At 35.7% G+C, this 18,598-nt stretch overlaps 1 protein-coding gene across 8 annotated transcripts in view; it reads right to left on the reverse strand.

The window, feature by feature from the left end:
- Positions 1–18,598, reverse strand: part of camk2d2 (calcium/calmodulin-dependent protein kinase (CaM kinase) II delta 2) — a 79,078-nt gene that overhangs the window by 47,529 nt on the left and 12,951 nt on the right. The window lies entirely within an intron of this gene.

Consider the following 18,598-nt stretch of genomic DNA (forward strand, 5'->3'; position numbering starts at 1 on the left):
TTAAACACAAGAATCCATAACATCAAAGCCCAGATACGCTGCCAGAGCGCAGAACCGTTATGACGCACATTCACAGCTGGCATTTCTACGCATGCGCACGAGCTGTGCGTAATCTCTTGTGCACTTCTATATATTGAACACACGGGCGCGCTGTTGTACAGGCCGTGATTTCAAAAAAATATTCAACTTGCTTACTGTGGACTCAAACATACAGTGGCATGAAAAACGTATGTGAACCCCTTGCAGAATCTTTGAAAATGAGAATTATTTTAATAAAATAAGAGGGATAATAAAAAATGCATGTTATTTTTTGTTTAGTACTGTCCTGAGTAAGATATTTTACATAAAAGATGTTTGCATTTAGTTCACAAGACAAAAAAATAGCTGAATTTATTAAAATAACCCCATTCATAAGTATGTGAACCATTGATTCTCAATACTGTGTGTGGTTACCTGATGATCCACCACTGTTTTTATGTTTTGTGATGGTTGTTCATGAGTCTTTTGTTTGTCCTGAGCAGTTAAACCGAGCTCTGTTCTTCAGAAAAATCCTTCAGCTCCTGCAGATTCATCAGTTTTCAAGCATTTTTGCATATTTGAACCCTTTCCAGCAGTGACTGTATGATTTTGCTATGACAATATATACAGTTTAACTGTTTACACATATTTTCAAAACTTTGCCTATTTTTTTTTTTTCTAAACTTTACACACAAATCCAAGAATTGCACACACAAAAAGCACTGCATTCAATATCACAAACACAGCAAACATTTGTCTTATGTTGCAAACACCTTTGCCATAATATTCTATTTTTGGATATATCATATACACACAGTTATTCAAAACCTAAAGCTCTTATTTCATGAGCTCCTATGTACATTTCTGTACGAGATTGAAAGTAATTGGCAGAGAGATGTTGAAAACTTCACGGTAAACATGAAAGCAAGATTGAAACCAATTTATTTATTATTTTACTGTAAGCATTTGTGATTGTGAATACAGTATTACACAGTATGAAAAAACAAAACAAATACAGCAACCATGTGTAGATGGACAGAAACAATGGTTGTGTTTTGTCCATCATTGCTATTTTCACAGTTAAAGCAAGATTACAAGTTCTTCCTACCAGGCTTAACTTTTCCGTCTGGTTTTCTTCAACTCATGTTCCTCATTGTTTGTCATACTACAGAACTGATTACCGAAACATTAACACATATCTTGAATGGCTGCCACGCTTACAAGGAAATGGACATATCACATTATGACAGAATGGTGAACCTTGAAAAGCCGTTCCCCATCTTCAGTAAGAACGTAAAAGCATGCCTGTGTAAAATCATCCATGTTCCAGTGTTGCAATAGTAATCCTCACACCTTCTCACACCTATTTGCCATTAGACATTGTTCATGTTCTTAGGAATACTGCATTATTCATTATAAATGAATTATCTTTTGATATATTTGTGAAATTCATGCACAATATTTAATTAAAATAACTTCCCCTTCCTCTTGCAGTGAAATCTTTTCTCTACTCTGATGGCATTTACAGGAGCAAGGGTGGAGCAACCTGTTACTCAAGATTACGGTATTAAAAAAACAACATTGATCAAAATGATTCGTTGTGGACAAAATCAATTCCCACCCTACATTCTTCTTGTTTGAGAAGCAGTTTCACTCACAATAGGGAAGAAAAGACTATATGCTGATTTTAAAGGGATGGTTCACCCAAAAATGAAAATTTGATGTTTATCTGCTTACCCCCAGGGCATCCAAGATATAGGTGTCTTTGTTTCTTCAGTAGAACACAAATGATGATTTTTAACTCCAACCGTTGCTGTCTGTCAGTCAAATAATGCTAGTGGATGGGAACTTCTACTATAAGAGTAAATAAAACTTGCTTAGACAAGTCCAAATTAAACCCTTCAGCTCGTGACGACACATTGATGTCCTGAGACACGAAACAATCGGTTTGTGTGAGAAACCGAACAGTATTTATATAATTTTTTACCTCTAATACACCATGTCCAACGGCATTCATCACTCGATTAGTTTGGTCTGATCGCACTCTGACAACGGCAGTGATGTCTCGCTCTCAATGAAGTATATGCGCGAGACATCACTGCCGCTGTCAGAGCGCGATCAGACCAAACTAATCGAATGATGAATGCAGTTGGACATAGTGGTGGTAAAAAATGATATAAATACTGTCCGGTTTCTCACAAAAAACAATCGTTTCGTGTCTTAAGACATCAATGTGTCGTCACGAGCCGCAGGGTTTAATTTTGATTTGTCTAAGCAAGTTTTATTTACTCTTATAGTCCAAGTTATACCACTATACCATTGACAGACGGCAGCGGTTGCAGTTGAAAATCATCATTTGTGTTCTACTGAAGAAACAAAGACACCCACATCTTGGATGCGCTGGGGGTAAGCAGATAAACATCAAATTTTCATTTTTGGGTGAACTATCCCTTTAAGTAAACTGCTTTAACAGTGCCTGTTCAACCCTATAGAACTGACCATGTATCCTAGATTATTTTGCATCTCAGCAACATTAAACATGAAGATAAAATCTCAATCAATATCAATTTCACCACTACACACTACACAGTAGGTCATACAAGTGTTTATCATCTCCATTCCAAAGTGTATAAACTCAACAGTTTGTTTTAGTGATAGAAATGCATGATAGGCAAGCTTGAGAACTGGATGAATGGATGGATGGATAGATAAAGTTCTCTAAAAAGAAGAAGAAGAAGAAAAAGGGAAATATTGGCCTACAACAAGAAAGTACGCATTAACAATTAATTTGCTTTTTTTTTTTTTTTTTGCAAACTGGAATAAAACAATACCACAAGCATATCTTGGCCTTGATAAAATAAGCATTGTGACAAGCGTTTACTAGAATATTCCTTCTGTATGGTTTACGTCCAGCTTTCTGCCTGCAGGAATAACTAGCTATAACAATTATTTTAGTGATGGTGTTCTTCCAAATATGGAAAAGTGTATCTCTATAAGCTTGACTTAACACATAAGTAATGCATCATGGGTATTACCCTTAGTCAGGGTAGACCGACGCAATTTTGAACTTAAAAATAAAGGTTCCAAATGGGTGTTTTCACTGAAATACTATTAAAGAAGAACTATTTTTGGTTCCCCAAACAATCTTTCAGTGAACAGTTCTTAAAAGCACAATTTAGTGTGAAGAATATGTAACCTTTTTCAACTATAAAATAACTTTTTGTGCAATGGAAAATTTCTATGGATGTTAAAGGTTTTTTATGGAACCACAGATGCAAATAGGCAAGGCCAAGGCAAGGCAAGGCAATTTTATTTGTATAGCACATTTCATAAACAATGCTAATTCAAAGTGCTTTACATAAAGAAGAATAATAAAATAGAACAAAGGAATATAAATAACAGTAAAAACTGAATTTTGCTATCTGGATGGATGAGCTAGGAAGTCTCAGGGAGTTTTTTGTTGTTGTTGTCGTCCGTCAGAGTGGATCTAAACGGATCTTCCTCACACAACAGGACTGTTAAGGCACTTCAAACTGATAAACAAAGTTTCAATCTCCCCTTTTGCCAAGACACCTCAAACTGCACCACACAGCCCTAATCCCCCTTCTGAAGATATCTTATCTATGCAATGCAGTTCAAATTTCCCCTTTGGAAAGTGTCCTGACTATCTTAACCATGCACTACAGCTCAAATTTCCCCATGGTTTCTCCCCTTATCCAACTTCACCAAATTTTAACCTGATCACAAATGCTTTCTTCCTAATTCTCCCAGCTCTCTCAACCAGACAGCAATATTTAAAATGCATTAAAAGTCAGAATAACAAGATGATACATAAAAGATATAAAATACATTAAAAATTAAATAAAAACAGGAAAAGGAATTAACAGAATAAAAAGATAATAGTATAAAATAAAATGCAAACAGTTCGGACATAGCACAGTGCTCAATCAGCAAATGCATAGGTAAAAAGATGTGTTTTGAGTCTGGATTTGAATGTGGCTACAGTTGGAGCACACCTGATCTCTTCTGGAAGCTGGTTCCAGCTGCGGCTGGCGTAACAGCTAAAAGCAGACTCTCCTTGCTTTGAGTGAACCCTTGGTATTTCTAAATGACTTGATCCCTGATGATCGGAGCGATCTGTTAGGTTTGTATTCTTTGAGCATATCTGCAATGTATTGAGGTCCTAGGCCATTGAGTGATTTATAAATAAGTAACAATACTTTAAAATCAATTCTAAATGCAACTGGAAGCCAGTGCAAGGACCTGAGGACTGGTGTGAATAAAATAACCAAAAAAGAATAAAGAACCATTAAAGTCTAAATATACTTCTCTACTATATAGTAGTATTACATCCACATGCATAGTATTTATAAAACAGAACCTGGATGATCTACTATGACAAAATTCTGAAATGTGCATCTGATGGACACTACTATCCCATTAGGCCAAGGGAGAGGAGTTGTGAACGGCAGTGAAGCGAACGTGACAGTGATGTAGTAAGTTCGATTTTCATTCATACTACCCATATTCATACTATATAAAACAAACATACTTTTTTAATGGTCAAAGTTCCAATCATGAGTATCTACTAAACAGTATTGCATTGAAAAATATCAAACCAAGTGGCATTTATTTTAACGAAATGTAGCACAAGCATTCTTTAAGCAAAAACATTTCACAAAAAGAAATTTGTAAGGTTTTAAATGAGAAAATAATAGCTATACTGTTCAAAATTAAGGCAAAAAGTACTTGGACACTTCCTGGTTGTCAGTTAGTGGAACATATTCATAGTTAATGCGAACTGGAAGGAAACTAAAAAACATTGAAAACCAGAAAAGTAAATACCAAAATGTCTCAGAAAAGCTTGTTCTGGGAAAAGTTAATGCTCTCAGGCATTGTTTAAGTGTCTAAATACTCTGAGCCAAATGTTTACAGACATCTTTTTCATAACACACACAGATTTAGGCTCTGACACCACCATGTCCTCGCTGATATCCTCAATAATGTAGTTTACAAATGATGATCTTTATAAAATGATACAGAAGCAATTTCTTCAGATATGCGCTTCATGTCTTTGTGTAATCAAAGGAAAAGAAGGATATTTGTGTGTCAAGTAAGAGTCAGTATCACTTCTCCATTTTAAAAATGACCAGAGTCATCACCCAAACAAATATTCCAGGATTCCACAATTTGGAAAGAATATGATGGTATAAAGTGTTCAAAGGGTTGACACAGCAAATCTGAGTAAAGTTATCTCTGTTAAACAGTAAACATCTGAAGCATACTTCCTGCATTTTACCACTTACAAAAAAGCTCCCACACCTAGAAAGCGATTACCCAACTCTAATCTTCTGTTTAATAACCTACAAAAGGTGCTTCATGGCTTCACTCAGGACAGACATCTTATTGTAAATACTGAATCAAATGGATTACATTTAAACTGATGAAATACATTCTTAAGAATTGGATTTGGTAGAAATGACTGCACACGCTCACGTTCGACTGTGCAGATTTGTCATGATCATAAGAAAACAATGACACTAAGCACATGTACTTACACACACCAGCGCACACTAAACAAGTGAGTCACTCTAACTGAATATATTGTCAAGGAAAAACTTCCCATTTCCTTCAATGACGATTACTGACAGGGGAAAACATGCACATCTTCCTTGTAGAATAATGTCTTTGTAAAGTGCAGACACACACACAAAAAAAGAGTATTTCTGCCTTGTATAAGACATGCAATTAAAAGTAACTGAACAGTCTCACTTTACATTACTTACATGACTATATTATGAACTTTTTTTTACCCTTTTAGGCATCTCATAAATTTGATCCAGCATGTAAATCAATATATTATTGTTCAAGTGTCTGGGTAGAAAAAAATGGCCTGATTCTGGGAAAGCCTCTACATCTTCTTGTTCTATATCAAATAACATGATTTATGGCAGGTTGACACTAAACAGTTCCACACCTATTGTCAGTTAATCCTATCATTTCCTGTCTGGCAGTCATGGCAAACTTATTGAAAGAGAGAGATAAATAACACTAATAACAGGATTCAGGCTTAGGGGTCAGATCATCAAGCTGGAACTCATCCTGAAAGATTTCTTGAAGCGTGCTCTCTAACGGTTAATTGTTTTAAACAAAACACTCTTGTTGAGAGCCATTAAGAAAAAATGAACACACTGTGAAATGCTTCAGAAATGTCAGACCATCTTTAGTAAGATTTTAACCTCAACTGTTTTCAGGTCAACAGTGTTTTAAATTTTTTCTAATTATTCCATTTATTAATAAGTGACATGATGTGAAGGCCAAGTACAGTAATCCATACTCGGAATTTGTCCTCTGTATGTAAACCTGCCAAGTTAGTGCACACACAGTAGGAGCAGTGTGAAAAGAAGAAACACACAGTCACAGTTCAATCCATGGACAAACACAGAGCAGTGGGCAGCCATTTTGCTGTGGTGCTCGGAAGCAGGGAGCTAAGAGCTTTGTTCAAGGGAACCTTAGTCATTTTCTGCCGGTATTGAGGATTAAACCCATTCAGGGGCCAGATTCACAGACCTCTTCTTAAGAAAGAAGTTCTTAAGATAAATTCTAAGAAGTTCTTTCTAAGAACTCTAATATTTCTAAGTGCAATAGGTTGTTTGCAATCACATGGTTCTGGTCACGCACAAAATTAATGTGGAGGGCAAGCAGTGAAAATAAGAAAGGAAGAGATGGGGAAAAGTACGTACTATGCTGGTTTTGAAAGGTATAAACAGACATACACAACATATTTTGGACATGAACCTTATGTTATGAAGAGGAGCATTTTTTCTGAATTGAAAGACTTGACTGCCATCGAGGAGGCAGAATGTGACGCTGCCATCACACAGTGTTCAAGGTTGGGTTTGTTTATATCGCACTGCCTTTCTACTAGTGACGTTAAGGGCAGTATTTTGATTTTCTGTCATGATTGTGAAAAATGTCACAATTGTAGGTCATTTATGCTTAATTGAGAATTGCAACAGGAGCTCACTTCATTGTTCAGGGAAAAACTGGACGGTGTTAAAATTTTTCGCCTTTTCTACGTGTAAAAACACTAAGGGAAGCCAGGGCTCTCAAGTTTTGAACTGAGTTCAGAGTGAGATTTCGGCGGCGGCGGCGGCGGCAGCGACGGGGGTTTGGTTGGGGATGGGGGTCTGATATGAAAAATGACACAAATTTGTACAAATAAAAAAATATTTATTTAATTCAGCATTTTAGTGTGTAGGCCTATGTGAGTGAGTGAGTGAGTGAGTGAGTGAGTGAGTGAGTGAGTGTGTGTGTGTGTGTGAGTGAGAGAGAGATAATGGTAATATAGTCATACAAATTATATTGTTGTTTTCCTCAACATTAATTATAATGTGAAACAATATAAACATGGTAACCATATTCCGACTCTAGTGTACGTTATATGTACATTACGTTCTGCACGATAACTGGCGCGCTCTGCTTTACTAGTGTTTTTTTCCGCTCACTGCTTGAGCTTATAATGCTTTTGTTCTTTAGGCCTATATTTTTTGTTTACACGTATTGTTTAATGTTTTAAACTGAATGAAAACCTTAAGATAAAACGTAAGCTTGTTGTGTATATTACCTAATGATAAGATTGTTCAGAAATAGTGATGACAACTTGAATAAAAAAAACAATTAAAAAACGTTTCTCTCATTTTTTCAAAATAACAATTTAAATACACAAATATTCGTTTTTTTTATTAGCCCAAATATTCGAATACAATATTTTGGAAAATTGCCCATCCCTACTAGCTAGGCTAGTTTACGTAACATACTGGTCAAACTGTTAACTAACCTACCAGCTGCCAGGACACAAATATTCCCCAGCAATTTGATGAGATGACTTAGGCCTACTGTACTCATGGGATATGGTCCCACCCCCATGTCGATCACGATCAGTCTGTAGCCAGATGTGAATCAAATGTGACTGACTGATGTCCTCTTCTGTAACTACTTCAGCGAGCATCTGAATCAGTGAGCGAGCCCGGGAATCACATAATGTGTCGTTGCAATCAGAACGTAAACGTTGTTGTGGCAGGAATATTTAAAACTTACCCGGATACAGCAATTCTATTTTCTGATTGACTGTTCGGTAGCTGGGTGATTCTTCAATTAGGGGAACTTTTATGTCCCCAGATTATACATTCATGTTAAAAATAATATATTATAAAATAAATAGTTTAGTTATGTCAAATAATATTTATTGCACCACCAAAAAATGTTATACACAAAAATCAGTATGATTTCCATGTTTAAAAATGTTTTCATCACTAATATTTGGCTACTCAAGCCTTGTCCCCAACCCAGACTTTAAAACTTGTCTGCTCTGAAAATGTGATAAAATGTTATCAGTTCATTAAAAAAATCACAATATATGTTTAAACAGTAACTTAAAAAGGCACTTGATGCATAATTTGGGTTCATATCTGTGCAATTTGTGAATATTTTTAACAATTTAGTATTGTCCACAACAATACTGTCATTACCGCGACAGTCTATGATTACAACAAGGATTTTTTTGGGGGTAAGACTTGTTTATGCCGTAACCATGGAAATGAAGACCAGCAGGGGAGCACATGTCAGCCATGGAAGAACAGTGACATTTGATGTCTGAAAAAGTAAGTAATTTAATCATGAATTCCTTCTGATCATGGAGTAGACTTATTCAGCGTCATTACCATTAATGCTGTAGAGGCAATATTGTGATAAATATATGTATATATTCACATGATTTATGTGTATTTAAAGTTCTTTTTGTACTAGCTGTTGAGTGATGTTAGCAAATCCATGACCTAGCATCTTTTTTTCCTGAAAAACAAAAAAAATGTCATTACAAGCAACACGTCATTACCAACACACAACTTGTTGTGATGGTAATGACAAGTGATGGTGGTAATGACATGTTCTGTGTCACTATCTATATCATATTATGTGTTTATAAATTAAGTTAAAGAAGCATAATAGTGTTATTTTACAATGAAACTTAAATGAGATGCCTTACTTCCTAAAACTATTTTTTCTTATTTTTTAACTAGAATGGCTCCCAAGAAATCAGCTAAAAGGTCTAGAGATTAAGGAAAAAAATTTAAGGAAGATCCTGTAAAATACATGTTTGAAAGCAAACACATTTCATTATACACTGTGTGCAGAATTATTAGGCAAGTTGATTTTCTGATCATATTTTTTTTCCAAGCACATTTTACCAATTCCAATCCACATCAATCTTAATAACTACTATTAATATTGTTTTTAATAATTTAAAAGTGATATATAATTGTTCATGAAGGCTGGAAATGAAAAATGCCCTATATTCAGGTGTGCAGAATTATTAGGCAGGTTTTCTTTTACAGGCAAAATGAGCCAAAAAAGAGAGGGTCATACAAAAACAGCTGGAAAAGAAAAGACACATGTTAACTTCAAAATAATTAAGAATTAAGGTGAAGAATTAAGTTTGAAACCATCAGGAACCCTTTAGTCTCCAGCGGCACCATTTTCCAGAACTGCAACCTACCTGGAGTCTCCAGAAGTGCAAGGTGTCAGGATCTCAGAGACTTAGATTAGCTAAAGAATCCTAAAAAATGACCCGCTCTTAATAAGAATCACAAGCTGAAGTGTTATAAAGTACATGAAGACTGGGTTTTTATAGGCCTTATAGACAGACAGCTTGAGAGTGACTCCTGAAGGACCAGCACCACATCCTCTTGTACCACTGTTTGAAGAATTTATCTTCCAGAATCTGGCAATAAGGTGTGGGAGTTCACTTTTAGTCCATCTCTTATCCTGAAATGTCCATCTTGCAGAGATGGACTAAATGATCTTCCAAAACTTACTGCCAGATTCTGGAAAATAAATTCTTCACAAAGTGGTACAAGAGGATGTGGTGCTGGTCCTGCTGGTATGTATTTCACAACACTTCAGCTTGTGATTCTTATTAAGAGCAGGTCGCTTTTTAAGATTCTTCACCTAACCTAAGTCTCTGAGATCCTGACACCTCACACTTCTGAAGACTCCAGGTAGGTTTCAGTACTGGGAAATGGTGGCGCTGGAGACTAAAGGGTTCCTGATGGTTTCACACTTAATTCTTCACCTTAATTCTTAATTATTTTGCAGTTAACGTGTCTTTGCTTCTCCAGCTGTTTTTGTATGACCCCGCTGACCCAATGAGCATTTCACTGTCCAATGGTCATGCTTTAACTTTGCAATTTTCTAGTATTACATTAGTATTGCGTCCTTCTCATGAGTATTTAATAATTTTTGACTTTTCAGTCTGAGTTAAATCTTATCATTTTATCTGTAAAAGAAAACCTGCCTAATAATTCTGCACACCTGAATACAAGGCATTTTTCATTTCCAGCCTTCATGAACAATTATATATCACTTATAAATTATTAAAAACAATATTAATAGTAGTTATTAAGATTGATGTGGATTGGAATTTGTAAAATGTGCCTGGAAAAAAAATATGATCAGAAAATCAACTTGCCTAATAATTCTGCACACAGTGTATGCATTGTTAGTTTTAACTCAATGCAACTTTTATGAGTTTGAAAACTTTTGTTTTCTGTTAAAAACTTTTATGTTAAACTTTTATGTTAAAAACTTGATTTCACCTAATAGTCATAGTTATGAAATGTTTCTGAAGGATATTTTTATGCTGTTTTATCCCATTGTGACAATTGATTCTCTAGAAAATATTGTATGGTTTCTTCATGATTGAAATAAACATGTTCAAGTTGATGGTTGTGTCATATTTATATATATCTCCTCACATCTGTCCATTTCTTTCAACAACACTCACCAGAAGTCATTATTTAATCCTTTAAATTTGCTTTATGTATCAGTGCACTTTTCATTTATGTCATTACCAAAACACTATGTCATTACCAGAACAGTATGTCATTACCGCCACGTTGCTTAATTTACAGAAAACATACCTTTAAAACCGTTTTATGTTCAATCTTGAGGTGCTACATGAAAAGCCTAATGAAATACTCATCCACCTATTCAAAGAAAAAACATCTCAAATTAATTTTCCAGAAATTAAACAAAAGTGTGCTTTGATGAACACAGAAAAACACATTTTGATGGTAAGAACAAGAAAATATATGTAATTCACTGAATGGAAACATTTTGTTTTTTATACGTATTGTTGAAGGTTAACAATGTTTACAAGATAAATGAGTTTAAATGATCTCGTTGATACATTCTTTGCATTATGATACTTTTTGATGTTGTGATGGTAATGACGTTTTGCAGTGCCAGTTGGCAAATAGATATAAAATACTCAAATTATATTTAAGCTCAGTCGTGGCCATTATTATATCTTTACATCAAAGCATGTAAACATTGTCATGACATAATTCTAACAAAATTCAAACAAATTTCATTCATCAAAATGGAAGATGGCAAAATAGCCCCCAATTGAAGAATCACCCAGCTATATTTTTTTTATTAGATTAGCTGGTGCGTGGCAGGGCCTTCTGAACTCTATGGGGAACTCGCTTGATTGCAACTTGTTGTGCGTTATCCTGGAGATTTCTCTGAGTGAGAAATACAAGGTGTAGCGTGTGAACGGGTTGAAATGCTTGTCTCTTGAGAGCCCTGGGAACAGTGGCGTAGCAAGTCAGCCCTGGGCGCATATGCAAAAAAAAAAAAAAAAAATTACGGGCCCCTCTCGGTTTCGCGGGGGGTGGAGAATGTGCGTCTTATGTGAATGAGCCCAGGACTTTAATATGAATAAGATATTATCACTAATATGCAGACAAAAATGGTAAAAAAAATTAAAATAAAATAAAATAAAAACATTTCTAGGAATGACAACAGCACTACAGTACTATATCCGCTCCTTATGAATGAATTATTCTGTTACATAGCCTACTTTTTTAATGCACATGTTTTATAATAAATTTACTAGAAGTTTCTTCTCTAAATTTGTTTCCATCACGTTTTATGTGCATTTTATTTCGTTGATTATAAAGTAGGCCTCCACCCCAGTGAGTGTAGGAGTTACATTTATTCACATCTTGTTTTTTCAGAAAACCAATATGACTCATTCGAAATTTTGTACTACTGACATTACTGCATGCATAAGTTTCAGAAACCCACTTTAAAAATGACAGAAAAGCGAATACCGGTCAAATACAATAGATAATCTCTAAGACATGGCATGGATCATTTTATGGTCCATTAATTAAGATTTTCAGTACATTGAACATAGATAGGCTATAGAAAGTTATTGACAAAATTTTTTCTTTTATACTTAATTTTTATGAACATGTACACTCTCTCTCGTACAGATGCGCGTGCGAGCCTTTGAAAGTATTTAGCTGCAGAAAGACGCGTTCGGCGTGTGAACTGCGCACTATGGACTTTTGTTTTCAAGCACTCTATTCACTCTCACATGGGCTGTTGTACAGTACATACACTGTCCGTGCCACAGGGGCGGATCTAGAAAATTATTTATAGGGTGGCAAAGGGGTGGCATGAGGTCTATGAGGGGTGGCAACACCAAAACAAGCGCTCATGCATAGTTTTTGGAGATTTATGGCCTGACATGCACAATTGTGTCCACAAACATTGCATTACCAGAAAGTAATCATCTATATACTGTTTAAAATTAAAAAATAAATAACAACATTTCAATATCCTTCATGGCACTAAGTAAATACACTATATGAAAAACATCAACAGATTCTAAATGAGTCTGAGCTTGTATCACTAAAGGAGATGAGCAGTTGAATTAATATTACACAGGCTACTTCAACGGTATAAATCACATGTTTTAGTGCAAGTTAAAGAGCAACAAAACAATTTTTGAGTTTCTGTTATTAACAGAGGTGGGAATGTCTGTGTGTGTTCACCTAGAACAGCCTATCAACTACATACTGTACTCTGGCAACACCCCAGCAATTGCATAGCAAGAGCCTAGCAACCACCTAGCAACACTTTAGCAATCACCCAACATCTATATTCTGGCCTAAATTACCAAAGTTTACATTTTTTAAACAAGACTTTATCCAACATAAATTTCGTCTTGAAAGTCTTTCAAAATGTTCAGTATAGTTATGGTTTGTCTTGATTGCTAATGCACAATTCATGAAACAATTCAACATTTTCTCACAACTATAAACACAATCTCAAAATACACCAACTTGTACAAACCTCAAACTTCTAGGTCAAAATAAAATGTTCTAGTCAAAAACTTCTTTTCTGAATTCTTGTCTGACAAAATCAAACTTTGGCATCAGAGGTCACAAAAAAAAAAAAAAAAACGTAACAAATACACAGACTACTGCACTGCCCAGTGAACACTAGTGAGATCATGTAACACTGTAACAAAAATACCTCTTACTGGGATTCAGGAATTATTTTGCAGCTCAATGTCTACTACACTATACAAAAATATATTTACAGATGCAGATACAGTAAAACACAGCACTGAACTTTTGGAAGGATTTTTTCTGTCTTTTTTCATTTTACTATTATAATTTGATCTTGCAGTAGATGAAAAGCATGAGAAAAACATGTATGAACTTGGTATGCACCATAATACAGTATAATGTCAATTACAGTAAAAGTAAATTCAGCATCCTTTGCACATTTGGCTCAATTTCATTACAGTACTATAGCAGTGTATTGGTCTTCTGACGTAAGACTATATCCCTAGGCAGTCATTTTTCAGTTCTACAAAAATACAGTAGGATACACATAACAAATGGATACAAAGAAAGGTGACAATCACAACATTGAGGTTGTACAATGTGCAACAGTTTACTGTACATAGAATAGTGAAATTTCCCTCATCTAAGGTAGCTTCTGTGTACAGTAATTATTATACTGTATTTGTAAGTTTAAAACCCCTGTAAATGATTAATTCAGCTCTCTTTTAGATTTTGACTGGTGTGTCATCAGTTTTGCTACCAAATGTTGTTATTGTTAGACGTTTTGAGAAATGTGTCTTTGTTTTGAGAACTGAACGAATGGTTTGGGAAACTGGGCCAATTTAATAACTTGTGTTAGCAGTCGAGAAAAGCTAAAATAGGTTTAGAATCTTACCCAACTCTGCTATTATTTTCTGTGTTCGGGATCTTCTTATTGATTTCATGCTATTGTTTCGTCGGATGCCACAAAACCTTTTTCCATGATGAAAGTGGAGCGGGCGGTGAATCAGCTCCCCAAAAAAATTACGAAAATGAATCTCAGACATATTCGGATGGGATTACATTTCTCACGGGACTTCTGAGTTAGCCGGGAAGCGGTAATTTTCCGATTCACAAACGAATAGGGGGAAAAAATAGTAAGTGAACTTGGCTGCGCTGTGTTTTTGACTCTCAAAGAACTGTTTCATAAGAGTCATTTGTTAATGAAGCTCAAAATACGGCAGTAACCAAACGCCTGGTGCCCAGAAAACGCCGTTATTTGCGGCATTTTAGACGAAAAGACGGCGACAAATACGCCGTTATGTAGTACAAGCGCCGTAAATGACGGCGTTTTCACAGCAGAAACGGCGTTAATATCGGCGGTTTTGATCCGACCCAAAACGCCGTTCATTTCGCCGTTTGGCGTTCCATATTACACCGTCAGTTACGGCGCTTCAGTCTGTCAAAGACTGCGTAAAAAGCGGCATTTTCTATAATATTCAAACCAGCCCCTCCTTTTACTACACAGCCCAGCCCCATTAAAAGACGGTAAGACCTGTGTAGTAGAATGTCGATCCACCTCAAGAGTCCTGTCTTTTAACGCTATTGCAACTAATATTTGGACTTTCATCATGTGCTATTTGTATTTTTTTCATTGGGCATGTGTGTATGTGCCTTTTCCTTAATCATATATGCCTAAGTAAAACTATTCTATAATCTTTTGTGTACGTTATTGTTTGTGAAAACCACAGAGCTATCGTTTGTTCAGTAGTCTAGCTACTCTTTATTCCGTGACAGGAGTTCGAGGTCTCTCTCTCTCCTTTTTGTTTTTTGTTTTATTCTGTTTGGTCTTTTAAATATCTACAACTGTATGTTGCTGACAACTTAACCAACAGGAATAATGATTTTTAACAGGCGACCTGGCACATGCTTTAATAGCCTACACGCAACAGCTAAATATAGGCTTCTTATTGTTGTGTCCAATGGCTTTGGGTCAGGTTTATTGTTGATTAAAAAATATTTCCTACACAAGCAAGTTTGTTTTCGCCCACTTGATGCAAACCTTGAGCATAATACCTATAGGTTTCTGACGAACAAAACGGTAATGTAGGCTACATATTAGGGGTTTGACGAGACCAGACGAGAGACTGAGTTCACGAGACGAGACGAGACAAGATTTTTACACACTATTTTTAAGAAATCCTCAATGGTGAAATCATGACTAGAAAAAATATTCTGCAGGTGTATTTTAAATGTTTTAACTACATCTTGTAATGAATGTCATTTCAGTTCTACTTTCTGAGTATGAATTATCATATGCAGTAAAAGACAACAATACTCAAGTACTGTAAAAGGTTTTGCTACTAACTCAACTGACTTCTCTTCTGTATGATTTCAGTCTCTTCAGACCTTACTGTACTGTAAATGATTTATGAGCTTCTACAACTTTTGACCTCCTAACTGAACTCCTTTCCACAAACTGATCATAGAAATAAAAACAGTATAAATAAAAATGTTAACACTTTACAATAAGGTTTAGTTAATAACATTAATGTATTAACCAACATCAACTAACAATGAGCAATATATTTGCTACAGTATTTATTAATCTTTGTTTATGTTAGTTAATAAAAATAGTCCTTTATTGTTAGTTCATAGTTTACAGTGCATTAACTAATGTTAACAAATGAAACCTTATTGTTTGTGTTTGTGAATCTTTTGCTATGTGTCGGCTACCCAGAAGCTACAACGATCTCGCGCCACATTAAAGAGCGCCAAAATTGTATTTATTTCTTGAATTTCTTAATGAAATGGACAGAATTTGAAATCTGAGACTTTGTTCCATATCAAAAGCAACACAAAGCTTTAAGCTTATTACGATTTATTGGATGGGAGGCGCACTATGCACGTTTGTTTGTTCGTTTATGCATGTTTATTCGTCAACTGAAAACAGCATATAGCCTCCCAAAAGAGCGACTGGGATTTACGAATTGAAATTGGTCTTGTGAATGTGTCCAAAACAGCAAGGAGACATTTTAATTGTTTATTAATAAAGTAATGTCTTCTGAATTAGTGTTGGCTGCAAAGGTGAAGTTGACATTGACTCTCATCATCTCCTCATGGACGCGCCTAGAGAGAGAATGTACTTCATTTGGTTTAGTCTACATAATCAGAGTAGCCTATTTCTTTTCGTTTTGAATTATTTCGTTTTTGTTAAAGTAGATATTTCAAGCTTTCTATAGATATATTTATCATGTCTGTGAGGCAAGCAGCCGCTGAGTTTCGGTTCATTCAGCCTGTAAGATGCGCTCCAGTTCACGCGCCAGTGATCGCGCCCGCGCCCCTGTCATGATTATATTGTCTGCTATATTTGCTTCTTATTTATTAAATCCAGGCGATTGGTTAATGAAACATTGATTAAAATTAAGATACAATTTTTACAAAACGAAATTCACTTTAAAAAGAGGCTTTACAAAACAAAACTTAATGAAGTGGTTACAATCATGCATGACTCCATGACTCCCAATATATTGTGCATCTTATGATGCATCTTACTCATGGTGTTCACTAATCATAATCAAATAGATGAATTTAAAACATAATATACGACTATTTAAACATAAATATGAAACCACGTTTTCTTTAATGGCTACCAACACGTCAAAATGACGGACAATGTTAAATAATGTCTAACGCAACCTCTGATATACGTGTTCATGAAACATTGATCAATATTAAGATATAATTTTTATTCAGCAGCATTGCTCGATGTAAGAGATAAATTAATTCATCAGGTTAAGAACAAAGCAAGGAAATGTATATGTAGCCTACATTACCGTTTTGTTCGTCAGAAACCTATAGGTATTATGCTCAAGGTTTGCTTCAAGTGGGCGAAAACAAACTCGCTTGTGTAGGAAATATTTTTTAATCAACAATAAACCCGACCCAAAGCCATTGGACACAACAATAAGAAGCCTATATTTATTTAGCTGTTGCGTGTAGGCTATTAAAGCATGTGCCAGGTCGCCTGTTAAAAAGCATTATGAATAAAGCATGTCCTGTTGGTTAAGTTGTCAGCAACATACAGTTGTAGATATTTAAAAGACCAAACAGAATAATACAAAAACCGAAAAGGATGGAGAGCGAGAGAGAGAGACCTCGAACTCCTGTCACGAAATAAAGAGTAGCTATACTGACTCCTGAACAAACGATAGCTCTGTGGTTTTCACAACCAATAACGTACACAAAAGATTATAAAATAGTTTTACTTAGGCATATATGATTAAGGAAAAGGCACATACACACAGGCCCAATGAAAAAAATACAAATATCACACGATGAAAGTCCAAATATCAGTTGCAATAGCGTTAAAAGACAGGACTGTTGAGGTGGATCGACATTCTACTACACAGGTCTTACCGTCTTTTAATGGGGCTGGGCTGTGTAGTAAAAGGAGGGGCTGGTTTGAATATTATAGAAAACGCCGCTTTTTACGCAGTCTTTGACAGACTGAAGCACCGTAACTGACGGCGTAATATGGAACGCCAAACGGCGAAATGAACGGCGTTTTGGGTCGGATCAAAACCACCGATATTAACGGCGTTTCTGCAGTGAAAACGCCGTCATTTACGACGCTTGTACTACATAACATACATATTTTTCGCCGTCTTTTCGTCTAAAACGCCGCAAATAACGGCGTTTTCTGGGCACCAGGCGTTTGGTTACTGGCGTATTTTGACCCATTTGGCCTTCCATATGGGCGCGCTGCATGTGCGTGCACCATCATGCAGTTTATTGAAAGACGTGTTTTCTTGCCGTTATTTTGCGTCACGCTAACTTTTTTTTTTTTGGTCATCACATTGAAGCGCCGCTGAAAAGCAGCACTTTAAACACTGCTTAGGCTACATTTATATTTTATTCTGTGATCATTTTGGGGTGGCAGATGGGGTGGCAAAACTTTTTCTAAGGGTGCCACCCTGGTAGATCCGCCCCTGATTTACACCGAATTCCAACAAAAAAAAAATGAATCGACATCTGTCAGCTTGTTAAACATTTTTTTTTCAGCGATACCATATTCGTGTCAAATACCCTTAGCTCTTATGATATTTAAATTGTTTTTATATTGATACCGTTTTTGTCAAGCCTTTTGTTTTAAATAGTGCTTGTATTGTGAATCCTTTTAGTCAGTCCTACAAGTTTCATGCTCACACCAAAAGCATGAGCACCACTGATCTATATAACTGGCATGCACAAAGCCTTTTCTCAGGTAGCTTTTGAGTTGCAAGTACCAAAATGAGTAGTTTGCTCCGCTTAAACAGTCAAATACACACAAAATTGTCTAAACGCCTGTATTGGTGAGTTGTCAGTTAAGCAGTCAGTTTCGGAATGTAAATGGT

The sequence above is a fragment of the Chanodichthys erythropterus genome, chromosome 12 (assembly GCF_024489055.1).
Source record: "Chanodichthys erythropterus isolate Z2021 chromosome 12, ASM2448905v1, whole genome shotgun sequence".
Classification (NCBI taxonomy): Eukaryota; Metazoa; Chordata; class Actinopteri; order Cypriniformes; family Xenocyprididae; genus Chanodichthys; species Chanodichthys erythropterus.